Here is a 26,940-nt window from a genome sequence, read left to right on the forward strand (position 1 = left end):
TCCTCTCTGCCTCCCTTTCTCCCTTTCTCCCATCCCCACCTGCTCCCCTCTGGGCTGCTCACATCCTTCCCTCTGGGACTGTGAGGTGTAGACGAGGAGGGGGCTGTCCCAGAGCAGGGTTAAGGAGCACATCTGGTGGCTGGACACAGGGTGCAGTTACTGGTGTGCTGATCAGCTGTACTGGCAGCTGATCCAGCTGATGGGAAGAGAGCTTATTTTCCCCCACCTTTCCATCCCACTGTGCCCTTGGACCAGCACAGAAAACTGACCTTTGTGTCATGCCAGTTCAGGGAGTTCATCTGGCAGCAGACTAACTACTAAAATAACAGGAGGAATATTTTCCTGCTGGTTTAGGTCCATTTTCCCAGAGATGTGCCAGCCCAGGGAAGCAGGGTGGACTGTGTGCCTTGGATGGGGAGAGTCAGAACTGGCTGTGCAGCAGCCTCTTGGGCTAGCTCTGTTGTAGCCCAGAATCACACTGTGAATTTAGTCTGGATCAAGGTGAAGAAGCTTTTTATGAAGTCTTGGAGGTCTAAGGTCCACCTAGAAATGTGTTTTTACTCACTTTTGCAGAAGTGAGAGATTAGAGCTGATGCTAAATATAGGCAAAATAAAGGACAAGATAGAGAATAACACTACATTTTTAGCTTCCTGAACTACGATGTGTGAGAGCATATTGTGCTGCTCTGCACATTCATGTAATATTTGGGGGTTCCCTGCCTATTATAACCTCAGGTAGGTATAATTCACCATGTCCTATGGCCCAAAATATGCTTTTACTTTTATTGTGAGAAGCAATAGTATAAACAGCACTGCGATGTTCCAGGATCTTTTCTCATCAGTTTTCAAGTTTCATTTCAAAACAAATGTTTGCTTGGTTTTCCCAGCTGTCAGGATCTCAGCTGAGATTCAAAAGATAACTGTACTTATTTGCATATCAGCACCGATCTTTTTCCTTCAAACGTATGACAGACTAATTTTTACACCAGTGACATTTGTCCAACATGATTCTCTTAGGTAAAGACAAAATGCAGGTATTACATCAATACCTTCCCAAAGACTTTGTAAATTAGGCTACAGAGGAAACTAAGGAATGAAGAAATGGTACATCTTTTTTCACAGGCACACAGGAGACAAGCAGAAGAAGTCCTAACTTGTGTCTTAACTTGTCTCTGCCTCAACTAGACAATATTATAATTTTTTTTTTTTTTGAGAAAAAGGAATTATTTTTTTGATAACAAATAGAATGCAGATTTATATCTCTCTTCTTCTGATAAATTCTATAGAGAAGGAAAAAGAACCCAAAAAACAAACAGTTTTCACCAGAAGTAAAAAGCTGTTACTACACAGCCATCAGGTTTACTAACAACACTTTATTTATGATAACACCTTTTCAAAATGGAGCCCAACGTCATCAGAGCAAAAATAAAATAAAAAATAAAACAATAGAAGATTCATTTAATAGTTCTTGCTCTCTTCATGTTCTCATTGGTATCTGTTTGCCTTGTTTCATCTAATAAAAGAAGAAATCTAACAGTGTTCATATAAGTTTTCCACAGTTTACATTGATTTTGAAAGAGTTTTATTGAACTGCTGAACAACCTGAGAATAATCACTTTCACTGTTTCATGAAGGGAAAAAAATGACCCATCTTCTTTCATTTTTTCATGTCCTCTTGGTTCCCCTTCCTTCTGTTAAATGTATATCCCCAAGCATGTAAAAGGCATACTTGGCAAGAATTTTAAAAGCTGTTCCTAGCAGTTCTGGCATTAACTTATAATTTCAAAGGCTTCTCTGCCTCCCAGTCAGTGACTGAGCAAGGAGTCAAAGCAGCTGCCACTCCTGGGCTCTGTCTGTGTCAGAGCAGACAGGAATGGGCTTCTTGTGCCCAGACTTGAGCAGAGCCCCAGCTCCAGCCCAGGAGCTGTGAGTGCCCTGCTGCAAAGCTCCCTGCTGAATGCTCCCAGCCACCTGCAGTGCTTTGGGATCCCAGCCAGGGCTTCCTGCGTGTCCATGCTGCATTGCAACAGTGCTGCTGTACAATTCAATTTATTAATACACTGAGGAAAAGGAGATACTGAGACTGACTGCACCTATGCTGCTTCCTAAAGGCCAGGGCCTTGCAGAGAGCTAAGGCCTGGTTTGTTTGGCTTTTTTTTCTTTTTTTGTTCCCTGTCTCACTTTGCCTCTCAGCAGGTCCTGTTGGTCCTGTTGAAGCCGATGCAAAGGTAAATCCCAATTCTTCATTTTCCTGTAAGCACAGGATATTATTACAGGAAAATCTAAACTGACCTTGGACCTCTGATTTAAATGCACTGCAGATGTAGTTACTGAGACAAAATAGAAGTCAGTCACTGTGACCTAAACCTAATTGCCCTGGAGGAAAATTGGCAAAAATGGCTACTAGAAAGTTGTGCTAAAGAATGTAGTCTATAACATAATAAACATTGGGTGTCTCCTAATGTAGTGTAGATCATTTGTAGTGTAAAAGGAGATGATATTGCTCTATCAAAAGTCATAACCTACTAGAAAGAATTTGATGAATAAAAAAGTTGATTTTCTGCCTTTATATAGATTCAAGCTTAGAATAGGAGGGCTATCCCTCTGCTATATATTTCATGGAGACATATTCTAGGTTAGGCACATTTGCCACAACCATTTTGCTCCGTAAGATGCTGTGATGAATTGTTTGCAGCTTTAACATTATTCATGGCAAACAGAGGAAAATGAGAGTGTAGTCTTTTGTTTTCAGGCTCTAGGAAACAAAGCCTTAGGAAAATACAGTCATACAAAATAATGGTGATACTAAGGATTAGTTTACTTCTACTGAAAATCTATTACACAAATAATATTCAAAGGCCCTTTGAAATATGGCTGTCTTTTCCTTCCCTATTCCTACAGTGTTTCCAATATTAGGCTTTCTGTTATCTTATATACCATACTTAAAAATTATCAACCTACTTGTGTGTGAGCTAAAAAGATAACCTAATATGCCTGCATAAAGAGAATTAATAGAATTGTACTAAAAAAATTTCTATACAAAACATTTAAAATGAAGAGCTTTTTATTATTTCAAGCTAGTTTGGATTGAAAGAAGTCCTAAACCCATATTTTAATGCATGCAGTGTGCATGATACATATGAATTTATTAAATTATATGTAAATTGCCTCTTCCCTTTGTTCTGTTATCTCCAGACTTTTGTGTAATAATATTAAGCCTAGGCCCCCCAAAACTGAAATAAGAGAGGCATATATTGAGGCACACATATTGACATAAAAATGGAGAACCTAAAGATACCTATGCTGTAGAACTCTTCACTGCTTCACCTCACTTTAGACAGAGCCAATATATTTGTCTTCAGTGTTTGTAGACTAGCTAGTGCAGTGTGTCATTCAGGGAGAGGTAGAATAGGCTTCCAGGTTTACCAGTCTCAGCTTTACACTACTCAAGAACTCCTCACCACTTCCTCTAGACTTCTGAGCAGCTTCAGTCCGTAAAATGCCATACAACTGAAACAAAGCAAGTGGATTCTCTGCAAATATATTTCACTTATCCATCTAAATATAGGCATGCATAGTCTCAGGCCAGGCAAAATTCAGCTTGTGATCAGTAGTTGATTTCTATTTACACTCTCAATAAAGCTAACATAGGTGGTTTATCCCAATGGAAAAGGTAATTATTCAAACCTCCCATGTACTGTAGGAAGCTATAGCAGTGCTGCCCAAAACAAAACCCTGCAAATACAGAACTGTTTTGCAGAAAACCAAACAGTAAAATGTCACTAAAATTATTTAAATTACTGAAAACAAGAACCTGAAAGTTAGTTATCTTGTTTCTATTTTATTCCTCTCCATTACAAAGTTGTCTGCAGTACAAGTAGGGGCTATCCATAAAATGTGGGCTATGTACTTAGGTGTACTTCAGTATTTATAGTTTCTCTCAGCTTGCTCCAGGCTTGGGGCAGAGGGTTATCAATAGACAGGAATTATTAGTGGGATTTGGAGTTGTATGAGCTCAAGCCAATGTTACAGGTGAGGAATAGTATAGCAAGTTATTTGTCTGAGATGGTAAAAGTCAAAGCTGGTACTGTGGCCCTCGGTCATTCTGGTTCAACTTTATATTGATATAAATCAGAGGAAACTTTGCTAGTGCCAAAAAAATCTGTGCTAGCATAAAGTGCATTGAGATCAGATCTGGACTTCATGGGACTGGGGTGCTGGCAAGTGCTTTTGGCAGATTATTTAATATGTTGCCCAAATTATCTGAGATATATATTGACAACTGAACTAGTTGAATCTGCATGTGGGAAGGAAACTTCACAGATTTCAGCTTTGTTTGCGTGGGTTGAAAGTGATTCTCCAGGGTGCATCCACTTCTTCTAACTGCTCAGCTGTAAGTCTGAATGAAGGCTGGAGAAACAAAAAGCTGCCTATGTAGACTAAGCCACTTGGCTGCATGCCCTCCTCAGTGTTTACCCAGGCTGCAGTCTGTTTCAGCAAAAGAAATCAAAGAATAAATATGCTCAAAGGTCTAAAGATTCTCTCAACTATGTAAAATCCAACATAGGGGCTGGGAAGGGCAGCTGCTCGTTTACATTCCTGGCACCTACTGCTAACGACTGGAAGAAACTGTAAGAAATGTTGGTTTTGAGATGCATTAATGTTTAAAGGAAAACTACAGCTAACAGAACATTTTTTTTTTCTTCATTTTTGCACTTTCTGTGCTCTGTAGACACATATTTGAGATGCCCTCATAACCAACATTCCTTATACAGCATGTGTGTTTGTTTTTGTTACTATGCTGATCTCTCCAGGCACTTTAAGCTCTGCAAGGCTGCATCTTCCTTTGGCCCAGGGTTTTCCTCTCTCAGACTCATTTGACTTGCCCTAGTGACTTAACTTGGGTGTTGCTCTCTCATTTTATTTCCCAGTTTATGATGACTATTCCTCTCTACCTCCTTTCTCCAGACTGGAAAAAAAAAAAAAAGGGAAAGCTTTCCTTGCAGTAAAATACATCTGTGGCACTTTATACCACAGAAAGTTTTCTTTTCAGATTTGCAATGTGCCTGAACACATCTGGGCTGTAAACACCAGCCCTTGGAGACCATTTCTGTTGACTAGAGGAATCCAGTCAGGGGAACTGAGCACAGAACTGGAAGTATGAGTTGCTAAACTTTCCCCTTCTCTGCCTGTAATGATTTATAGTCATATTTTGTCCTAACAGGACTTCCTAATGTTTATAGTATCTTGCTAGTGATTATCATATCTTCTAGCATTCAGATGGGTAGAAGAGGATGGTGCACAGCTCATTTTTTGGACTGGTCCCCAGTTAGATCAACTGAAAGAAATGGAAAGATGAACAGCCTTTTGTCTGTGTTGCCCAAAGAGAGCCCATGCCACACTTACACCAGTGGTTTTCCTCCAACAGCTGGTCCACATCACAAGGCACAAATATCCCTGTATGCCTCAAGTAGGCCAACAAAATGGAAATCCCCATTCTCTTCTACTTCAGCAGTAAGTGAGAGCCTCTAGTCTTGCATTATGAAAATGTTAGCCTTGTTTTCCATACTGAGGTGCTGTTGAGATCTGATGAAAATTTCAGAGCAAAACAGAGCTGTTGTTTTCCCTGACATTTGTGCACTTGTTGTCAGCAGCCAAGCCTATATAGACTGGTAGTTTGAGTTATCACCTGAAGCATCTCTGCTTACATATCACTTTCCTGTAGTGTTTTTGTGGTGGCATTTCTTTGGCCCTAATTCCTCCAGCCAGCCAGTAGGAAGGCCAAGAAGATGAAACCCTGGCTCACTTGAAGTTAATGGCAAAACAATCATGGACTTTAACAGGACATAACACCAAAAATCAGCCTTTGGCACAACTGATTTCCTGAATTGCATTTTCTGAATCATGGTTTATTGTAAGGTTTCTCAGTGGTTTTTGTTCAGTATCCACAGTGGCTTCTGGCTTCTTTTTTTCTTTCCTCTGCAAGAACACATGTTATTTTGGCAATTTAACAAATTAATTTAAGGGTTTACCTTAATAAAGGATATGATAATTTTTCTAAAGTCACAATGGCACAAAATCACCAGTATTAAGGTTCCAAAGTATTCTCCATGCATTAGCAGATGTAATTTTACAATCATAAATCCCTTCATGCCCCAAAAGCAAGACATAGAACTGTCTTTTTCAGTAGAAATGTGTTTTAGACTCAGGCAGTGGATTCAAAACAAAGCTAAAAATCCTTACCAACAGCTCCATACATCAGGACCAATCCTGAAACTGAGCTTTTATTTTGAAGTTTTATTGAACTTTAATTGAATCAGGACAAGTTCAGCTGCCCCCAAATCAGAACTCAGAATCTTTTTCTGGTATGACTTACTCCGTGAAAATGAGATAGATGTCTCATCTCAAGTTATTTTATCAGCAGCACCTCAAAGCTGAAGATGCTGTGACTAGTGAGAAGGTAGGAAGCTGATTCATGGTTAGAGGGAGGATAGAAAAATTTAAAACTTCTTTAGAATAAGAGTAGATGAGGCCATTTTTGCATGAAGCAAATGGGAAGGATGGGAAGCAACATGAGGCAAAACTGGCTTGGCAGTGGTGTGAGGTGCATATATGAGGTGACTGAGACTAAGCTGTGCCTAAATTAATTTCCAAGCTACAGCTGTGACCCTCCAGATCCTGCCCCTTAGCTGAGAACTGAGAACTTGTTACCCAATAACACTGCCTTTTCTACCAGTCTTACAATGCAACATATTTAGCATTTTATTGAATAATTACATATCCCAACATGCAACATTACACATTGCTGTATGTGATACTGCATACTACACAGAATGCAGTTATTCTGTGTAGTGGGTAATCCATCTAAGTATCAAGGATACATGATTAAGCACATATAGTTTCCATGTGAAATATAAACTCATCTAATACAAATCAATAATAAAATCAGCATGGCACATTCAGCAGAAAATAGGTTTGAAAAACAAGGAAAATAAATTTTTTACCTGTAAATCACCCAGAGTAAAACACATAATGCTGTTTAACTCTGTACAGTCAGAGAAATAATCAGAAAATGAAAGGAGTAACTTGAAAATCAATTAGCATCTTGTCAGAAAGCATTAATGGAGTAAGCAAACATTTTTTTTCTGAATCATAAAAGCACATGAAGGAGAAACACCTCACCTGGTGTCCACAAAGCTGTCTAGACATGAAATGCAACATTGCTGCTAGTAAATGTATATACCCCTTAATCAAACTACTGCAGGTAGAAACCCACAATTTTATAAGAAAACATCAAATAAAATTACAGTGCAGTTTATCAACAGACATTTTCTGTGTATCTCTGATTATATTTATTGTGGGTTTATTCTGCTGAGCTGAATCCCACTAATAGTATTCAGGGTAATATCTATTTGCTTGATTTGTGAAGAGTTATTTTTATTCATGTTTCAGCTTCCCAATTTCAGATGGAGCTTTATTCAATGAAACCCATTAAAAGCACAGAAAGAGACTCCTTCCCTGCCTGATGGCACACTCTGGCTCTGTCTCACCCACAGGGCGATGTACAACACAGGCACATACAGACAGGGTGGCGTGTGCCAATGGATTTGGTGGCTTATGTGTATCAGAGACAAGGTTTTATAAATTTGTGCTTTCAACTGCAGACCAGCTTTCTAGAAAGCAGGCTGGACACAAGCTGTGCTCCAAGCCAAGCTGCACAAGGTTTCATGTGGACAGGTTAGAAGGTTGTGCCAGATCTAAAGCTGAAGGTTGGTTTATTTATCTTGTTGGTAGACCCTTAGGAGAGGATATATGTTTATTAGACCCCTGGCTGAGCTACACACAGTAGACTCTGGAAGATATGATGTCATTATTCTCAAAAGAACCAAATAAAATGAAACTACCTGAACTGCAGTTTGTTTGGTTTCTCTTGGTCTCACTTCACAGTGCACAAAACAAGGTAAAAAAAGGAGGCAGTTGCAGAGAGCTCATGGACCACCCTGAGCTCTGGCTACCACCCAAGCATGTTCACAGGACTAACGGGTAGAAACTGTGTTTCCTGATGCCTTAATGAAGAGCTCCTGTGGCTATGGTGGCATTTGCATGGAGGGTTGGTGTGGCCCTCAAAACCATCCCTGCACTTGTACTTCTTCAAGCCTAGCCTTGGCCGCAGCCCACCCCTGACTCGAGGGCATGTGCCTGCCCTGAGCTGAGGTGGCACATCCAGCTCTTGAAACAGCCCTGGTTCAGGCTGAGAAAGTGTGAGATGTTTATTGTCTGGGGGAGATTTATGATGATGTGTTCATAATTTATGAGTTTTTTTCCCTTCTTTTCCTCTCCCTCTCTCCACCTCTTCCACCTTCCCACCTTCTGTCACTGGCTACATTTTAAATCATTGATGTGATTCTCAGTCATTCTTGTGCCAGGATATAAATCACTCACCTACCAACAGCTATTCAGGTGTCTGCAGCAAAGTGCTTTCTGTGTGGTAATTTGAAAGGCAATGAGGGAAAACTGGTACAAATCAATAACATAAGATTTTTGGGGTGTTTAGCAAAGAAAATAGAAAGAAGGATATTCTTTGAGGATAAAACATCTGCTACAGCCCATTACAAATAGAAGAACTGAGATTTAATGGTGAGTCTGGCACGTGGCACTGTTATTGTCCTAACTAAATAAAGAGTATGTGTTTACAAGGAATACATTAATGCTTGATGAGGCATGGATGGCACCATAAAATATCAGTTGCTTCATGTATTTATGAGGTGAACAGTGACTTTTCTACATTTTGTAGGAAAGTCTGTCTTGCATTAAAAACCCCATTATGAGAATTTTATAGCCACAAACACCAAGGACGTTGAAGAAGACACAGATAGAGGCTGCAGAGTCTATAAGGAAATACGTTGTCTGAGAAAATGTTCTTATCGCTGTGCTGTGCTTTGGGCTTCCTATTTTCCCCCTGTGGGGCTGAAGTGAGCAGACATAAACTTGGCCTTCCCAGGAGAATCAAGCAGAGCAGCAGCACTCTGCAGGAGAGACCCTTTCTGTCTCTGAAGCCTAAAATTTGATCCCTGGCAACCCAAGAGTGATGCCCCTACTGTCAGCACCACTGCCCTGGTTAAAACCAGCCCTGGTTCCCTTCCACAAGAGGCGGGCCCTGAGATGCCTCCTTGGAGCACTACAGGAAAAGGTAGTGTGGTTTGTGGGATGCTTTTAGAAGAAATAATCTAGATTCAGAACACCTATGTTAAGGTTATTTCTGCATTTTTTTAGTCTTTAAAAAGAGCTAAGGGGAAAACTTTCCTACTTGAGACATCATTTCTTAAACAGTCATAAGGGAACCTCAGATTACATCTCTACCTGACTGCAAAGAGAAGCCCTTTATGAAACTACTTTTATTTTTCCTGGGTTTTGGAGGTGCAGGACTGTGGGGGTGATAACAGTAGAGACAGGTTTTAAAAAAAATAATTTTGGCTTTATGCTGTGCAACCTCACAGCTTTTTGCTTCCACAGCATTCTAGCAGTGGAGTGCCAGGCATTTTGGTTTTTTTAGGGTGGAAGTAAAGTTTATTATTGTAACCCTTTTCATACTGTAAGAAATGGGTCCCCTAAGCTAGCATGGCATGCAGTTTCTAGAATACTGTTGAATAAGGGATACAAAATATTTCATTTGACACTTCATACTGCCCCTGATTGTCAGCTTGAAAATTGCAACAGCAGTGACAAAAGCTGAAAGACCCGTTCTGCTGGCCTGATTCATAGGAAAACAATATATTTTTGTTCAAGCTGTCACAGCAAAATCGCCTTGAAATGTTACTCAACATGACTGGATTGCAGAGTCAGGTCCTCTTTGAATAAAAGTCTTTAACTTTCAGAAGAACTCAAGGAGTATCGTCTCATCATTTTAGCAAAAAAAAAAGATGCCAATGGAGAAAAGATTAATTTTCCCGTCTCTTGTTGAATCCTTGAAGACTTTTATATGATTCAGTATGTTTTATGAGCTGCGTTTCCAGGGATGCTGGCAGAAAACAGGGTAATCACTCTTTCACCATCATGTCAGCCTTATTTTAACTGGCCTCCACCGACTTTTGGGAAAATGAGGAGCAATTGGAGCCATCAACCAACTCAGTTTGTGTATACCTCTGTCTGGTACCTGACCTCACCAGTCCACCTGCTTTATTGACTTTACAGCACACATGGGCCCCATCAAATTATTCTGGGAGGTAGGAGCAAAAAAAAAGCATGGAGTAACTTTCTTCTTTGAGTGGAGGAGGCAGGAGTACTCCTGGCAGCTCAGGCTGAACTAGCCATTTTCAAATCTGCAATGTACTGTGTTTTCTGCTGGTGGCTCTCTGGATTGTAGGCTGGCAGTAAAACTCTGCCCTTCCCCTCCCACCTCTGCTGTACCTCCATTTTATATGTTTTTATAGGATGATGAGATAAAATATCTGGTAATTTTTTTAGATTGTCCAAGCCAGTATCTGCTGTTCAGCTCATCCCAAAAGTATGCTTCATATGTGTACTTTGTGCATATGTGTATCCTGTGTTCTCTGAAAGGGATGCAGGTGCACAAATATAAATCCCCAGTACCCTCCTAAATGCCTCATGCAGTCGACCTGTCTGCAGGTGAATTGACAGAAAGGAGCTTAAAGGCTCACTTTTCTTTTTCCATTCCCTTCCAGAGTAGCTCCTGGGTTATCCTTCCCTCTGTGTTCAGACACTTGACATAAAAATAATTTTATCATCGATCAGCCAAATATACATTCTGAGTCTTAAACTCTGCTGTTTGGGTCAGCCTAGAAATCTCTCCTCCTGCCTCTAATCACGACCTGTGACAGATGCTGGGGGGAAGGGTGACAGGATAAGGATGTGAACAGAGTGACCTTGAATTTGCTATTCTCTTCAGCTCACAGAAATCAGCTGCTTTGGGGCTTTGGAGATGAGAGTTGCATGCAGATGATTATACAGAGGTTCCACCTATCTGATGTACACTCAGTCAATCACTTTCTAAACCCTTTTTCCTGTGGTGTCTCTTTCCACAGGCTGTCAGTGAATGCTGAGATGCTACTCTGTGCTGTACAAGAAAGAGTTTCCTTCTGCTTGCTTTCAGAATTGCTCTGGATAAATTCACTGGGAACTCTTTAGTTCTTATTTTATGAGAAATAATAAGTCTCAGGGCTTATTTAATCTGTTCCATAGTACTTAGGATTTTGCAAACCTTTGTCATATGCTTCACTTAGTCTACTGGGATGAGCCTTTATATAGGAGCTATTTGTTCTCTGATGATCCTTATTGCCACTCTCTCCACCTTTCATAGCTCTGTTGGACTGCTTTGGAAATGGGGTGACATGAGGGATTGCGCTGTAAAATTACACAGTGACATAATGACAGGTTTTTCTTCTCTTTTTGGCTACTGTGGAATGTTGCAATGCAAACTATGAATCTGAGCAGACTTGCCTAGTACCAGATATCCAGGAAAACAGGCTTCAGTGACTTAAGTTTTCTAGTAACTGTTTAAATGATGCCAGCTTTTCCATACAGAATAGAACTGAATTTTTTTTTTTTTTTTTTGGTTCTTTAGCTTATACCTAAAATACAGCACTGAAAAAACAAGCAAATAAAAATGCTTAGGTATGTTTTTAATTTTGATTCTTAATTTTCTGATGTGATGGAGTTCGAATTTGTAGCCTGAATAAGTTGTACTGTGTTGAATTTAATATCTTCAACTGTTCCAGAACTAAATATGACTCATTCCAGACCCCAGGAAAGAATAATTATATGGAATAAAGCCTGCATTTGAAGGGGGAGATGGAAAACTTGTTCTTAAACTATTCGTTGAAAGCTGAGTAGAGTTTGAAACATTAAGAGGTGCTCCCAAGGAAGATGGATTAGTGAACAGAATTCAAGAAAAGCAGTCAGATGTGAATAATAAATTGCATTTGTTCAAGGTTCTGTGGTTTTTCACATGGGTACTTACACGGTACAATATAAAACTATATATATATGAGATATAGTTTCCAGACTATTTTCCTTTATTTTTTGTATCTGTCTTATAGGCAGAATAAATGTGACGTGTTTTGTCCAGCTGAGCACATCCACATAGCGCAGCACAGCTCCAAGTGTCACGGACAATTTGTAGCGTAGTATTTATAGCCAATATGCAAAATATTAACGCAACAGCCATCGACCCTGACTGGGCCCGTGAGCACGAGAGCTGAGCCAGCAACCACTGCCAGTGACATCATGCTCTGCTCTGCCTGTCAGTCTGGCAGAACAAGGTTTTGTTTTTCTATTGTTCATTGTCAGGAGCAAAGTCACTGCTGCCTGCAGGCTGGTGTGGGGACCAGGAGCCAGGGACCATCATCTTTGTGCCTGTGAATAATAAGGTGTGTGCCTGAGCACTGGAAAAGATCACGTCCACAAAATATGTATTTACTTCCTTTTCCATGCCACCAAGGATTAAGGAGAAGTCTTGCTGACTGTATGTGATCCAGCTGTTTCAGAAGGCTGGATTCTGGGCTCTTGCTGCTTAGCAAGAGTGTTAGGCAGCAGGTCTGCACCTGGGATGTCTGCTTTTGAGATCCAGAGATAAGACACCAGTCCTAAACCTAGAGAGTTTGAAAATATACAGGACTTGAAAACTGGATGCAATGTAACACTGCACTGTCAGCAGCTCAGACAAATTTTTAAAAATACTTCCATATTTTTTTTCCTGTGGAAATTATTGACACTTCCAATAAACAATTGAGATTGTTTATTTTAAAAATTTTAAATTATTTTAATGGAAAAGTATGCTTCCCCATGGAAAACATGGTAATTTCTTTCAAAGAATTCTCTGTGCTTGAAATTCCTGAAGATTTTGGTTAAGAGAAAGGTATTTTTAAAAGAATCTTTCAAAAGAAGTTGAAAACAATCCAACAATCAGTCCAATTTCCTGACCAGTGCTACTCCATAAATTTGGAGGGCACTGGAGACCCAACATATTTCTCCTCTTTGCTTCTATTTAGGATTAGAACTATTTTGTTTGACATTATGTGAATTCTTTTGTTGCAGTAGCTGCCATTTCTTTATGTATCCTTGAAGTGAATTAAGGCAAACAAAGATCATTTTTAATGAAAATGTCCTTGCAAATATAGAATGGCTAGAAAAAGTAACAATTTAGTAGATTTTGTCCACATTGGATCAGCATACTAAAAATACACTTTCGCTCTTTGTAAGACTTTGATATTTCACATAAAATATGCTAATATTTTGGCTGCTCTGTTTCTCTCACCTCTAGACAGGATTAAAGTATGTCAGATAAAAAGCTGAAAAGATGACAATAATGGATGAAGTATTGATAAAGAAAGAAAATTAGTTTTGTTTTCCTAGTTTCTTTACTGAATGTTTATGTCTCTATTCCCAAGTATCATGAAATGTTAATAATGCCAAAAGTCTTGCTGTGATAACTTGATTTGACATCTCTCTATATTTTGGCTCTGGCTGTGATCTGAAGCTCTGAACTCATAGCTTAGTAAAATCCAGAGGTGGAGTGCATGTGGAGTTAACATCTGTTTGCCACCAATGTGTCTTTTAAAGGGTAATCCCTTCTGTACGGAGCTGAGCGAGTGATATATTTCACAGCATCTCTTGCTGTGGTTGCTGATCACGTAAACATACATCAAGCTAACTTTAAACATCTCATTGGGGTAGGGCTACCAGAAAAGAACAAGAAATTTGGTGTTCAGCACAGGCTGAACCACCAGAATGTTTTTCTCAGTGGCTGCTTACATTTTGCTACCAGACAGCCAGTTTAAAAGAAGGTTGCATGTTTAAAATTATGTCTGCATGTATTTCAGTTATGGTTTTGACCACTGCAACTGGGGATTGTGACTAGCACAAAAGTCAACTAAAAAACTCTGTAAATAGAAAAATTGTCTTTATATATGCTCTTATGGAGATATTATGTAACTATGTTGAAGTCCAAAATTCCACTTTTACCGCCTGCCTCCCATAAATTTGTTAAATACCTGATTTTTCATTCCTTTGTACTATTTAATGAAGTTGCTTATTATATATTTTTGTCTATAGCAGATAATAAATAGGCATCAGCACTTTTGGCATGTGGCTACATATGGTGTCACAGGATGTCCTCCTTTTCTAAATGGTCTTTTCCAACTTATGTCACAAGGAAGCAAAATAACTGTGAGGGAAGTGAGCAACTTTTGTCAACAAATTTGTCCCATATAGTTGGAAAATAGCATTTTGTTTCTCTTCTTCCTCACCCTACCTCCCTGCCCATTTTTATTTTTAATCTCTAGAATGATCTTTGACCAAAAATTCTTGCTGAGAAGTCAGGGAAGCTTAATGCCTTTCTACAGACCTTGAGACTGTGTTTCTTTAGCTCCTTCCAGTGCTTCCTCTGGAACTGGTTGCTTCAGAATGGCCTCCCAACTTTTCCACATTATTTTTGAGGGAAAACAAAGGGGCAACTTCCATCTCTCTGCCCTCTCAATGCTCTTCACAGAAACTGAGTTTATGAACTTCATCATAAGTGTTCATCGACTCTTGTTTATCAATTCGTCCTCCTGCCCAAAGGTCTGGCACTGTAGAGGAGAGGAAATAAGCTGAGAGGAAGATTACTTCTCCTTCCACCATGTGGATAGGGGTGTCTCTGCACACACAGGTTTTCTGTCTTTGCCCTTATACAGCAGGGTCATATGAAAAAAGAATAACTTAGGCTGAAGAGACATCTGCCTCTAATTCAACCTCCTGCTCAAAGCAGGATCAGTTCCAGGGACCAGCTTCAAAGATTTCTGTGCTCTCCCATAAGGCAGCTGTAGACAGCAATAACCTCTTTTTCCTGAATGCAAACAGTCCCAAGTCTCAGAATTTCTCCTGGTATGTCAGGTGCTCCAGCTCCCAACCAGGCTGGTCACCTCTGCTGTGCTCACTTCAGTGTGCCCACGTCTCCCTTGCACTGAGGAGCTCAGAAATGGACCCAGCACTCCAGATGTGTCTTGCCTGGTCTGAGCAGAGGAAAAAGACCACCTCCTGAGATGTACTGGCCAACCTCCCAGTAACGTAGCCCAAGACATTGGTTTTCCTTTACACAAGGAGACATTAGTGAACAACATAGAAAGATCTCCTTGTCCTTCCTGGAAACTGTTTTCCAACTGGGGGATCCCCAGTGTGTTTTGTAGCATGGGCTTACTCCTCCCCAGTACAGCTTTGAATTTGACTTTCATAAAGCTCCTGCTGGACTGCCTTCCCAGCTGTCTAAGATTCCTGAGAGGAAGTCCTGCCTCCCAGTATACTGACCGCTTCCCCAGGTACCCAACTATGATATTATCTGAGAGCTCCTTATTTCTCCTATGGGTTAGTTTAATTTTTTAAATATTTTTAAAGCTTTTTTTTTGAGGTAGGAGAGGATTCAAGTACTTTGGCTACATCTGCACTATTAAATTACATACAGCCTTTGCTGTTCTAAGGTGGGGTGGTCATATGACATAGAAAAGGGTCCTAAAAGGGGTAATAAAGAAATAAATTCTTTCCCACTGCAGGTGAGATAGGACATCCTCACTTTTGCCAAGATGTTGCCTGGCTTTACAGCCTTATTATCTTCTTTGCCACTCTAGCTTTAGTTTATGATCTGTCTCATGTTTTCCAGTAGAGATGCGTGTGACATCTTTGTGGTGACAGCTAAGGCAAGCCAATTTCTTCCCAGAAGAACTGGCACAGTACTTTTCTTGGAACCTGGCATCAATTTGATGAAAACATTTAAGGAAATAATAATTAAAGTAGATCTGCAATCAGATAGGAGGAAACAGTAATCCTTGATTGGTGGAGACAGGAAGAGGAAATAGCCTAGCTGTGAAGCTGGGGCTAGTACTTCTTGCACAGGGAAAACTGTAGAAGTAGTCCTTGTCTACAGCCTCATTAGTCTTGTATTTGCTCTACAGCTCAGAGTCAAACAAGAAGCATCCCACTGGTTCCTTCACTCCCCCAGTGCCTACTGTGTTGCTTCCATTTACAAAAGTGACCTTCTCTGTCCTCATATGCTGCACTTCCAACACTTTTGGCTCTTTGTCCACAGCAAGTGCTAAATGAAATTAAAAATGAAACAGAAGCATAAGCTAAACTGCACCCTGTAGTATTACAACCATGTGTCCTATAACCACAATAAAATACTACTGTGATAAATCTTTAAGTAGGGGTCAATAAAGCAATAATATTGTACAGTGGAAACTGATCACTTAACGTAATGACTGATTTATTACACAATTAACTTGTCCTTAGCTTTGTCTTAGGACAGTTTGCTGAGTGCTTGTTAACTACTGAAATAAACTGTTTCTTGGTGGAAATACTTAAATAAGAGTCTGTAAGTTACTGACTTACAAAGATTGGTCCTTCAGTGTACCAGAAAATTAAAGTGTGTCGTGCAAAACAAAATCATATCATTTGTCTATTTTCAGTCATTACGGTATCAAAGACAACATGCATACAAGGAATAAATAATAGCCTATACCAACTGATGTATAAAAATTTCACCTTAGGGAGATAATTTTTGTTTACCTGTAGTAATTAGGAAGTCAGTATGATTGGGAAAAACCTGTCAGACAATGCCTTTGGCCGGTGAAGACTTGTCATGGGACTCCTGCTTCTGATTGTATGACTAGAGAGATGTTGCAGGAGGATAGATGATGGCTATGTTAAAAGTGAGAACTTTAACTCTCTGTGAAAGGAGGTAATGATTGTGGTAGCAGGGGACAGAGACCTCGTAGCTGCTATCTAAGGGTCTTGTACTTTCCTCTGCATGGTCAGGAGGAGCCAGTCCCTGACTTCTGCCCTTCCCAGCTGGAGAGCATCCCTTCACTCATATCTAGCCTGTCTTTGTCACTGATCATGGAGTGCTTCAAGATGTTCTTTGGTTGAAGAGGCGTGAGCTAGCCGCAGTTTGGGCTGGATCTAGACCTCAGGGTAGATTATTCTTCATTGAGATGTGCTTATTAAGACAACTATTTGTTTGCTCCAGAGCAGAATGGTTTACTAAGGTCTATCCAATAGAGATGGGACCTTAGTGTGAAACAGTGGAATGTCTGTAAGGATACAGCTTTAAGAACATCAGAGGTGTTTGTGACAGTTTTCTGACACAGAGGCCAGCTGGCATGGAATGGCCTTTGACCATACAATTAAACCTTCTAGCTTCCAAACCAGGTGTCAGCAATCAAACTGAGCATGGCTCCTGACTTGTGCTCAGGGGAGAACTATTTTGGGAGAGTGTTATTCTGTACTGGAACCACGCCAGGATCTGCTCCAACAATACTGTTGGAGTATTGTTGCTGAGATGATGAATTCTATTGCCCTGAACCATTTCCTGACACAAACTAATTTATTTTATGCATGGAGTTTTAGAGTTTTAGGGGCCTGAGGCAAGTATCTGGAATGTGTACAACCATCATACTTTTATTTCCTGCTAGTGTAGCTCCACTGACTTCAGTGAGGTTACTTTAGATTTACTCTGGTGTGATCAGGATAAAAAGTTTTCTTACATTTGGGTTTTGGAAAAGGAACATCCACTTTCTTCTGCTTATAACTAAGTCTTCTAAAATTCAATGCATGGATGAATATGAGAGAGGAAACATCAGAACCAAGAGAATAATTATCTTGTGAGGGAGATATGTGGGGAGGGATAGGAAAGAGCAAAGATGTGTGGGGCAGGAAATAGTGGTACTAGAAGTATAAATATACATAGAAAGAGTCAAGATCAAGCAGAAGTAAAGCTAAGATTGATACAGCATAGACATTGTAGGATGTAGCATTGTGGCACAGGTGGCAGGTAGGACACATGGAAATACAGAAATGATAATGGACAGGGAGAAAAGTAATTGAGCCTATATGTAAGTAATATAATAAGTGAGCCTATAAGGCAGTGATGGGAGAAGGTGGGGTGCAAAGGAATTGGATGTGTGCCCAGTTTGGAGCAGGCTCTTGAGACTTGTGACTGGGGAGACAGAGGAGACATCTGGACCCAGCAAGGAGAATAGTGAGGCTAAGATGCAGAGCTCAGAGAAAGAGAGGAAACTTAGACAGAGACTCTGTTGGATGCAAGGAAGTGTATGACACACTGGGCTTTAAAATGCTTATAAATCAGCGTCAGGAACAACATCCTGCCAACAAATGCAGGATGAACAAAATAGAAACTGAAAACTTCACTATCATCCTGGGAAAAAACACATTTTTAAATGCTGCCTGCCTCCTACGTGTAGCTGAATGCATCTGAATATATCCTCTAATTTGCATACAAATAGCTACATAAATTGGACTTGATCTTGCTTGTGGTTGTAAACAGAGGGATGGGAACAGGAGGCAGCGTAGCACAGCAAATGTTATGCTGGACTCAATTTGCAGCTCTGCTGCAACATCACTTTCTGACCTCATGGGGAGGGGGAGACCATATACTTGAGAGATCTTTTTGGGATATTTAGAGTAGGTATGTCTCCTTTCATTTTGGATATTGAAAAATTATACACCTAACATATATAATTGTCTGGGACAATTACCTTAGGCTTGATTGATACTGAATGGAGGAAAATAGGTGGAAAGCCATTCTTCTGACCTATTACAAATGCCTGTCTTAGCAAAGATGAATTGCCATTTGGAGAAGGGGTCAATTAGCAAACATAAAAAGAGCATAGTGTAAGTATATTGGATTCAAATGTCCAAATGGTAGGCATCTGAATTACAGCAGATTATGCCTAAACCTAAATTGCCTCTTTTTCAGGAATTTGTTTGAAAATACTTATTGGCAATACTTAACATTCTCTGTGTGTTGAGAGCTTCAAATGTGACATGTAAACATACATATTATTAGTAGCAAAAATAGCCTCAAATTTCACATTTTTAGCAGTTGAAAGGTCAGATTTTATAACAACTAAAACATTGAAATCTCAATATTTCAAAGTCTTTCTCTCATTCCTTTTCCCCTCCCTCCAACTTTAGTCACTGAAAACAAAAATATTTATATGCTACTTCTATGCAGGCCAAGTAACACTCCATGCAAATGATGATGTTTTCTTCTATAAATATTGTCTATTAGAAAGTAGCTTCTCTGACACTGTTATTTACAGTCTCAAACAGAAGTAAAATCTGTATCTAAATCTAATCTAAATCCATACATATACATATATAAATAAAACTTTGTGTAGGCATTTGTTGTCTAAATTTAAATCATTTAGTTCCCTCTATATCTGACAGAGAGGTCTTCTGAAAAGGAAAGTTATTCTGTACTAAAATGAGCACCCAAGACAGATGAGATAAATCCTTTGTAAGTGCATTTTTTTTGCTACTGACTACTGGGAGTACATGGTTTAGACTAGGAGATATTTACAGGCCTAAACTGCAGACAAGTGTCTCATGCTCCATGATCTCCTGGCAAAATCATTGCCATCAACTTCAGTGACCCCAGGATCACTCCTGCCTCCACAGCATTTTCCCCAGGATTTTGGGAGCAGTGAGACTACCAACATCACTGAATCACCTCCTGTGTTACAAACAGCAATGATAAAAGCATGTCTGCAGACGCTTTCTTAAACCCAGGCTCTGTATCTCCACATTCCTGCAGCATAGTCCTTCTTTTGGGAGGCTGGTCTATAGTATCAGTTCTATTTGGTTTTATTTTTGCCAGTATTACTTGCTCCAGCATGAAGAATGATCAGCAGATCTTTGATGCTCCTTCCCAGTTCCTTTGTTACTTGAGATCCACATTGTGTACCTGTCCTCTTGGCAGACTGCACATTCCTCTGTGTCCTGGATGTGCTTGACTGTCAGACTTGATGGATCTCCTATAAAAGAGCCTACAACCATGACCAGGCTCCAATTTTTTTCTTTTATTCTGACACTGATATGCATGTCTTGTCCTTTCTCTTCCTCTCTGCCTTTTGGATACACATCTCCTATCTTTAGTTTTGATGCTGAATTGCCTGCACTTCAGTTCACATTCTTCTCTATTATCTGGTTCTCAAATATCCTTATTATCTCACATTGCTTTCCCTCAGAGCTAGTTTCTTTCATACTCAGGGTCACTTCAACTCATTTTTTTTTGGCCAATTTATAGTGTGTGTTCTGCAGTATAGTAAACCTGTTCCCCAACACTATCTGTCTGTGTATCACACTGCTTTTTATGATTTGTTATCATGCTCATGCTCCCATTTGCAAGTAACCATTTTCATGCAATTTATGTCGAGTCTTTGTGTTCTGTACTTTTCCTGTTTCTCAAATATAGATACCTCCACTAAACCAAGCCTAAAAGCCTTTATCCCTGGACAAGTATCTGAATAATTTGTTAGTGCAGAGTTGGTGAGATCTATGATGTTTGAGTAAACAATTCCATAGAGTACCATAACATTTTTTTCAGTTCTCTCCACTGAGGGGTAATTATTCCACCCACCAGTTTCCAGGAGGTCCTGCCCTACCCATAACAATAAATAATTCCCTTGCTGGAACTCATATGTTGTTATTCTTTTGTTAGAGCTGAGCTGAAGCAAAGTCAGGGTAAGTCAAAACCTTTTAACTGTGGTTGCCATTCAACTGTTGCAGGTGGGTAAAGGTTTTTGCCCAAATAGTTTACAGACTTGAAATCAGCTAGCACAACTACAACCCCATGGCCAGTTGTAGATACAGAGGGCAAGGCCACTTCCATGCCTTTGATGTTTGCATCATAATGCACACAGATATTCATGACCCAGGATATCCAAAACAACAGGAACAAATCAGAAAGCACATGGAAAAAACAGTGCTGAAAAAGATCACAGAGAAGCAACAAAAAGAGCTTGGCAGATACCACTTTTGGTGTGCTCATTTGAGAGGGTTGGGTCTTTCATGCAGGTCCTCTCTGATGGGCTGGATGTTGTAATTCCCCTTTCCCTGACAGCAGATCCTGACTCTCAGTGTTATCTTGGACTCACAGAGATTGCTTCTGATGTTAGAGACTCAGCAAAACAACCTTATTTGCTCACTTCATGAGATGGCTTCAGGTGGGCAGTTAAGGGAGCTCATGCACAAGGGACTCAAGAATACATGTACAAGCTTTTACAGAATTTCATGGGAAATTTGCCAAAAGGTTAGCTTTAGACTAGACTGTTTTTCCTTGACCTCCTAAGTGTGAGATAAAATCAAGTTTCTGATAGAGGCATGTGTCTGAAAGCTGGCACAGATCTGTAGCTCTAGTAGGGGAGGAGGCTGGTATGGAGAACAAGGGAGCAAAGGATGTTAGGGCTGAGAGGCAGAGGTACTCTGAGACCAGCCCTGACCCCTGTTTCTAAATTAAACATTCAAAATTCTACTTGAAACCAGTGACAAATTTAGGTCAAATTGAAAGAACAGCTCTGACTGAAGACAGGCAAGCAAAGAAAGAAAAAAAAACACCAAACAAAAAAAGTGTTGGCAATGTCAAAAAGATTAGTTTCAGCATTTTCCAAGCACAGTGTTTCAATTTTTTTGAGTTGTATTCAAAAGGAGCATCTGCTGAAGTAATTCCAGCTCTCATAATCCTGGTGATTAAGATATTGGCCCAACATGTTGAAGACTCCAAAACTCTACCTGATTTTTAAAGGGAGTTTGAATATCTTTCTTCTAAGGAGACTTTTCCCACTTAGCAATCAAATTCTGCTTCTTTAGTTATTTAACTATTATTGTAAACAAATACTCACTGTGAAGAAAGGGACTCCATAGGCTGGGAGTCTAGAGGAGGGAAACCTGATCTCAAGTCGTTCTTCCAAGTTTCATGACAAGGGGAAATTGGTCCCAGATGAGGCTTTAATCAGCTTATTCTGGAGAGAGGTGACAAATGTTGCTGCATGCTTTTTGTGGTATTTTTAATGGCTCCAAGAACTAGTTTTTCATGCATGTTTTTTTCCCCTTTTGTATTTTGTTCTATAGTTTTAAATTCTTCTGTATCTGGAAATAAAAATAAAGCCATCAATTCAAACTGAGTAAAAATTTTCATGTTTTTTTGCTTCCTCAACTTTTTAGTTTGTGTGTTAAACTAAAGAATATGCAATTTCTGTGGCACACATTCAGCTTCCTACTGAATTTCCAATCCAGTGAAAATTTATAAGGGAGAAACAAATATTTTATATTTTCTTTTCTCCATAGAGTGAATGACAAAATCCCTTTCTTTAGGTCCTTGTTTAATAGCACTCTACTGATTGTGTAAAATCATAATTTCAGTATCAGAAATAATGATCTCATTGGCCCATTAAAAATAGCTCATGAAGGACACAAACCCCCCAGATTATATTACTCTCCATTATTCCATTTTTCTGGGAAGTTTTTCTTTCTGTCATACTTTATTGTACAAGACAGAAAATAAAATAGTTTTGCAATAATTTCTGGGCTCTTTTGAATAGTGTGCTGTGCATCTTTTTTAATGTCTCAAATCCTTCAAGTAAGAAGCATATCCTAGCTTTATGGCATTGGCCTTCCAGGATTCTGTGGGAATAAAGGATTTAGAAAGTCTATGGTAAAGGGATTACTACACATTACTGTTGCTTAATGACTATTACAATGTGAAAATTCAGATGCCAGTGCCAAATCAGCACTTTCAGCAAGTAGTAGGGGAGATATAATAGAGAGGAAAAATTGGAGTCACTAAATTTTTTAACCAGGAGACAGGCTATTTCCTTGAGGATATATATTTTTTAATTAATATGCGGCAACTAAGATCTCAAGAATGTTGATTCTTTTTCTGGATGTACCAAACTCTTCGCTGACTATCAAGGGAGAGAAAAGAGCAACTTGGGTACTTAGTTGGCTAAATATGGGCCACATTGCCTATTGCCTGTTATTTTTATGCTTGATGGAGAAGGCTGAAGAAGGGTTCCTGCTCTCTGGGGCCTCCTTCTTGCCGTGGTGCTCCTCCTCAGTGGACTGAGGTGCAGGAGCCCAGTGACTGAGGTAGAGTTTTCCATGCAGCGGTGCACAGTCTCTCCAGCTACCTGCCAGCCAGCAACTGTGACGCAGAGCCACAGCTCAAAAGGGAGGAATAATGATGAATATGAGCAAGAGGGGATCTTGAGCTCAGGCTTGCTGCATGATCTCACTTTCCCATGTTTCTCATTTTCTCATCTGTTAAAATAAGGGTGATGGTAATTAACTTGCAAAGGTGGTGTGAAGTTTAATTATTGCATGCACTCCTCAAATGCAAGATAGCTTAGTGCTGTATTTCTTTAGTGCCACTTTTTAATGTTGTGTGGGAAACAACATATTACTCAGAAGCTGCTTGTATCTGAAAAAAAGGAGAGGCAGAGGAGGGTGAAGTAAGAAAGCTCTTGCTGGCATGTCTTTTAGTGTGTTGATGGAAATGGTGTGGAATGAAAAGACTAATCAGCAAAATCTACTTTTTAAAATATGTCCTTTGGGAATAAAATTATTTTGAACTATTACCAAATGCACATGGATCCACTTGCATGTGTAGTGACCTATTGGATATGATACAGTAAGAGTGCCTCAATAGCAATAACATTTTGGACAAGAAATGTAACTCTCAAATCCTCTCCTGGTATAAACAGTGCATTTATAAACTGCTTGGCAGTGAAGGTAATTATCTTCTAATGAACAGAAAATTGTGTCTAGGGAAAAATCATGATAGAAAAAGAGAGGTAACTAATTTTTAAAGTGGAATTATACATGTATTGCTCTTATAGTAATTAGTTTTCTCCTGTTACACTTTTTTCTTTCTATGTTCTACTAGACTATTAAATTAGTAACAGTCTCTAATGTGTCTGAATAAAGTTAAAGACAAATGAACTTTCCCATATGGATGTAATATTTGCAGCCATAAATAAATTCTTACCATTTTTGTCAGGCTTTTCACACACCCACAGATTCTGCTATCAGCTAGTAAATCTTTGTGTAATACACTACAGGATCAGATTTCCCTGGATGAAGTGTTGGCAAAACCAGAGAGAAAATAATGTTGCAGAGAAACGAGTGTTTCCAAGTTCTGCCTTCCACCCCAAGTAGAATATTTTCTTTCTGCTTTTCTTCAGAATTTCCATCCATGATTTCTTGGAGGAAAGATAATTGAAGCAGATAATATTGCTGGTGTGCATTTTTTTGGTGATAGCAGAGAGAATTTTGCTATTGGACAGGTGAGATTTGAAAAGTCAGAAGTGCAGCAAGTCACCTGGAATCATTACTGTATTTTCTTCTTGTAGCAGGACATCTACTCAGCTAGATCAATCAATGTGCCAAAAAAAAAAGCCTCCATGACTTCTCCAGTGATGTTTAAGGGTATCTCTTGAGATTCCTCTGCACTGTACACAGGGCTTCTATGAATGCTTTCAGAAAAGGTTTGCTTGCAACTAATCACATAATACTTCATATAGTAAATAACTTCTTCCAGACCATAGCTCTTCACTAGTAAAAAATTTTCCTGGGAGTCACTTATGCAGATACTAAAGCAGTGAGGTTGCAGAGAATACTATGGTCTCATCAGTGGGTCCACTAGACAAAATAAAATGGTACCCTTTTTATCAAAGAGAGGGTGGATATGAAGTATAGAACCTAGTTGTCTTCCAGGAAGTCAGAGCAATGCTCTGTGTGGTGTTAATCCTGAATAATCCATTTATTTTTGCATCAAGGGATGCCACTAATTTCTTATTTCTGGGGAGTTGCTTCTTTTCCACGAAATACTTCCTTTAGATTTCTTTCTTTTTGAAGCCATGGCAACTGTAGCCAAGGCTTTTACCACCTATAAGAATTATTAATACTCCACTGTTGAGCTGTCTTTAGTAATTAACAGATGAAAGGCAATGGCTCAATAACAAAAGACTTCTAATCAGCAAGGTATATCTTTTATGCACACTGGACTTGTGTACACAAGAAGGATTTGATGATGTCAGCTACAGATTGGTTCCTACAATCATAGAAAAGTAAATGCCTCTGAGGGACTCTGTAAAATCTATGCTCATCCTCCTGCCCAGAAGCTGGAAAAGTTACAGGATTAGTTATCACTTTGCTGACATCTTGATTGAATTTTGCACAATTTGTTATCACAGCATTCTGGTGATGGAGCTTCCCCCACCTCTATTGGCTTGACAGTCTGATTCCAGTGCTCTGTTATTCTCAGTGTAGTCTCTCCCTGGTATGCCCACAGAAACAGAATATCCTGGATTGGAAGGGACCCACAAAGAACATCAAAGTCCAACCCCTGGCTCTGCAGAATGCCTACCCCTCCATTTCCCCTCCCAAGGAAGTTGTAGACCACAATGTGGTCTCTGCTCATTCTCTTCTTCCCCTGGCTGAACAAATCAAATGACCTCATCCACTCCTCATACAGCTTCCCCTCAAGGTATTTCCTCATAGCTCTTTTTGGGACACTCAGCTTTATATTTTTCTTATATTGTGGTGCCCAAAACTGCACACAGCACTTGAGATGAGGACAGAGCACCACAGAGCAGAGCAGAGCAGAGCAGAGCAGAGCAGGACAATCAATCCCTGCCTCAGCTGGCCAGTGATGCTTTTCCTGATGCACTCAGAACACAGCTGTCCCTCCTGGCTGATCTCCTCACATCTGGAGCTGAAGTTTTGCTGGCACCTTTCCTTCTTTCACCAGAGATTTTAAACTCAGCTGCTTCCTGGTAGTGCAGTGTACATGGGAATGCATCAAGGTCCTTTCAAAACTAGTGTTCAACGCACCAATCCTGTATGTTCAACACAGGGCAAATAAATAATTGTCTCAGGTATGTCTTTTACATCTGAGCTCATAAACTAACCCCTTGTTCTATATTAATACCCTAGATAGTAGGGCTTAAATTCTGCTCCTCTTTTAACAATTACCTAAAATTCAGGACTTGACACTTTCCAAGACAGCAATGGCTGGAGACATCTGCCATCCCTGTTTGTGTTCAGATCTTGCCTATGAAAAACATCATGACAGATTGGAAAACAGAGGCTGTATCACTGGGCATTACCTCAATGATGTGCCAGATGTGCAATTAAGTTCGATACAATATTAAACTCCCTATTCATTAATTAAGAAATTTGGATATATATCTTGGCTATCTCCTGCTGAAGAATTAGTCAATCAATGCCCTGAAGTGCAGTGCATGTTTTGAAGCTGTCTGTCAGCAAAAGCCATTAGCAGATAGGCATACATTAAGAGATCTGTCATGGGAATGAGCACCCAAATACCTCTCATAGCCTTGTCATGGTTTGGATAAGACTGCATCTACACAGCAGAATTAAGACAGGATTGTGGCTTTAGCTGGAGCACTGTACTAATGTAATTCCAACAACCAATACAAGTGACAATGCTGTCAAGTTTGTATTGTGGTGTAAAAGTACACAATTCTGTGTCTTGCTACTGATTTTTATCTGTGCTAGCAAAATCGAGGTAGGACAGATGTGCCAGCTTCTGCTATGAGGCATGCACAGAAACATTGATTTCAATGCTGAAAAAACCTTGTGGGCTGGAGTGGGCTGTGTAATTCAGGAAGAGGAAAGAGGCCAGTTGGCAACTAATTTCTCACTGCCTTTACTTCTCCAAGAACTAAATCAATTCTCCTGTCTGAATGGGGCTGCTGAAAAGCACAACCTTTTTAAAAGCTACTCTTCTCTCCCCTTCAAATTCCTCAATCTAAACAAGTTCTACACACTTCCCACTGGAAGAACTGTTTTAGAAAAATCGGTGGATTGAAGTAGTCTAAGCCAGCAAAAGAGTAAGGTTTTCCATTTGATGAATATTGCTCACATAAAACTAAGTTTTTTATTGGAGAAAAAAAAGTGGGAGGAAAATGATTCCTTACCATAATTTAAGCCATGTATTTTATTTCTCATTAATGGTGGAGCTTTGTAAGCAAAACAGTATATTATATCTTTGCATTCTCTCTCTCTCTGTCAACCATGAAACCATGAAATAAATTATGTGCATTTGCCTCCTTGAACATACTCCTCAGT

The sequence above is a fragment of the Poecile atricapillus genome, chromosome 1, assembly GCF_030490865.1.
Source record: "Poecile atricapillus isolate bPoeAtr1 chromosome 1, bPoeAtr1.hap1, whole genome shotgun sequence".
In the NCBI taxonomy this organism is placed as follows: Eukaryota; Metazoa; Chordata; class Aves; order Passeriformes; family Paridae; genus Poecile; species Poecile atricapillus.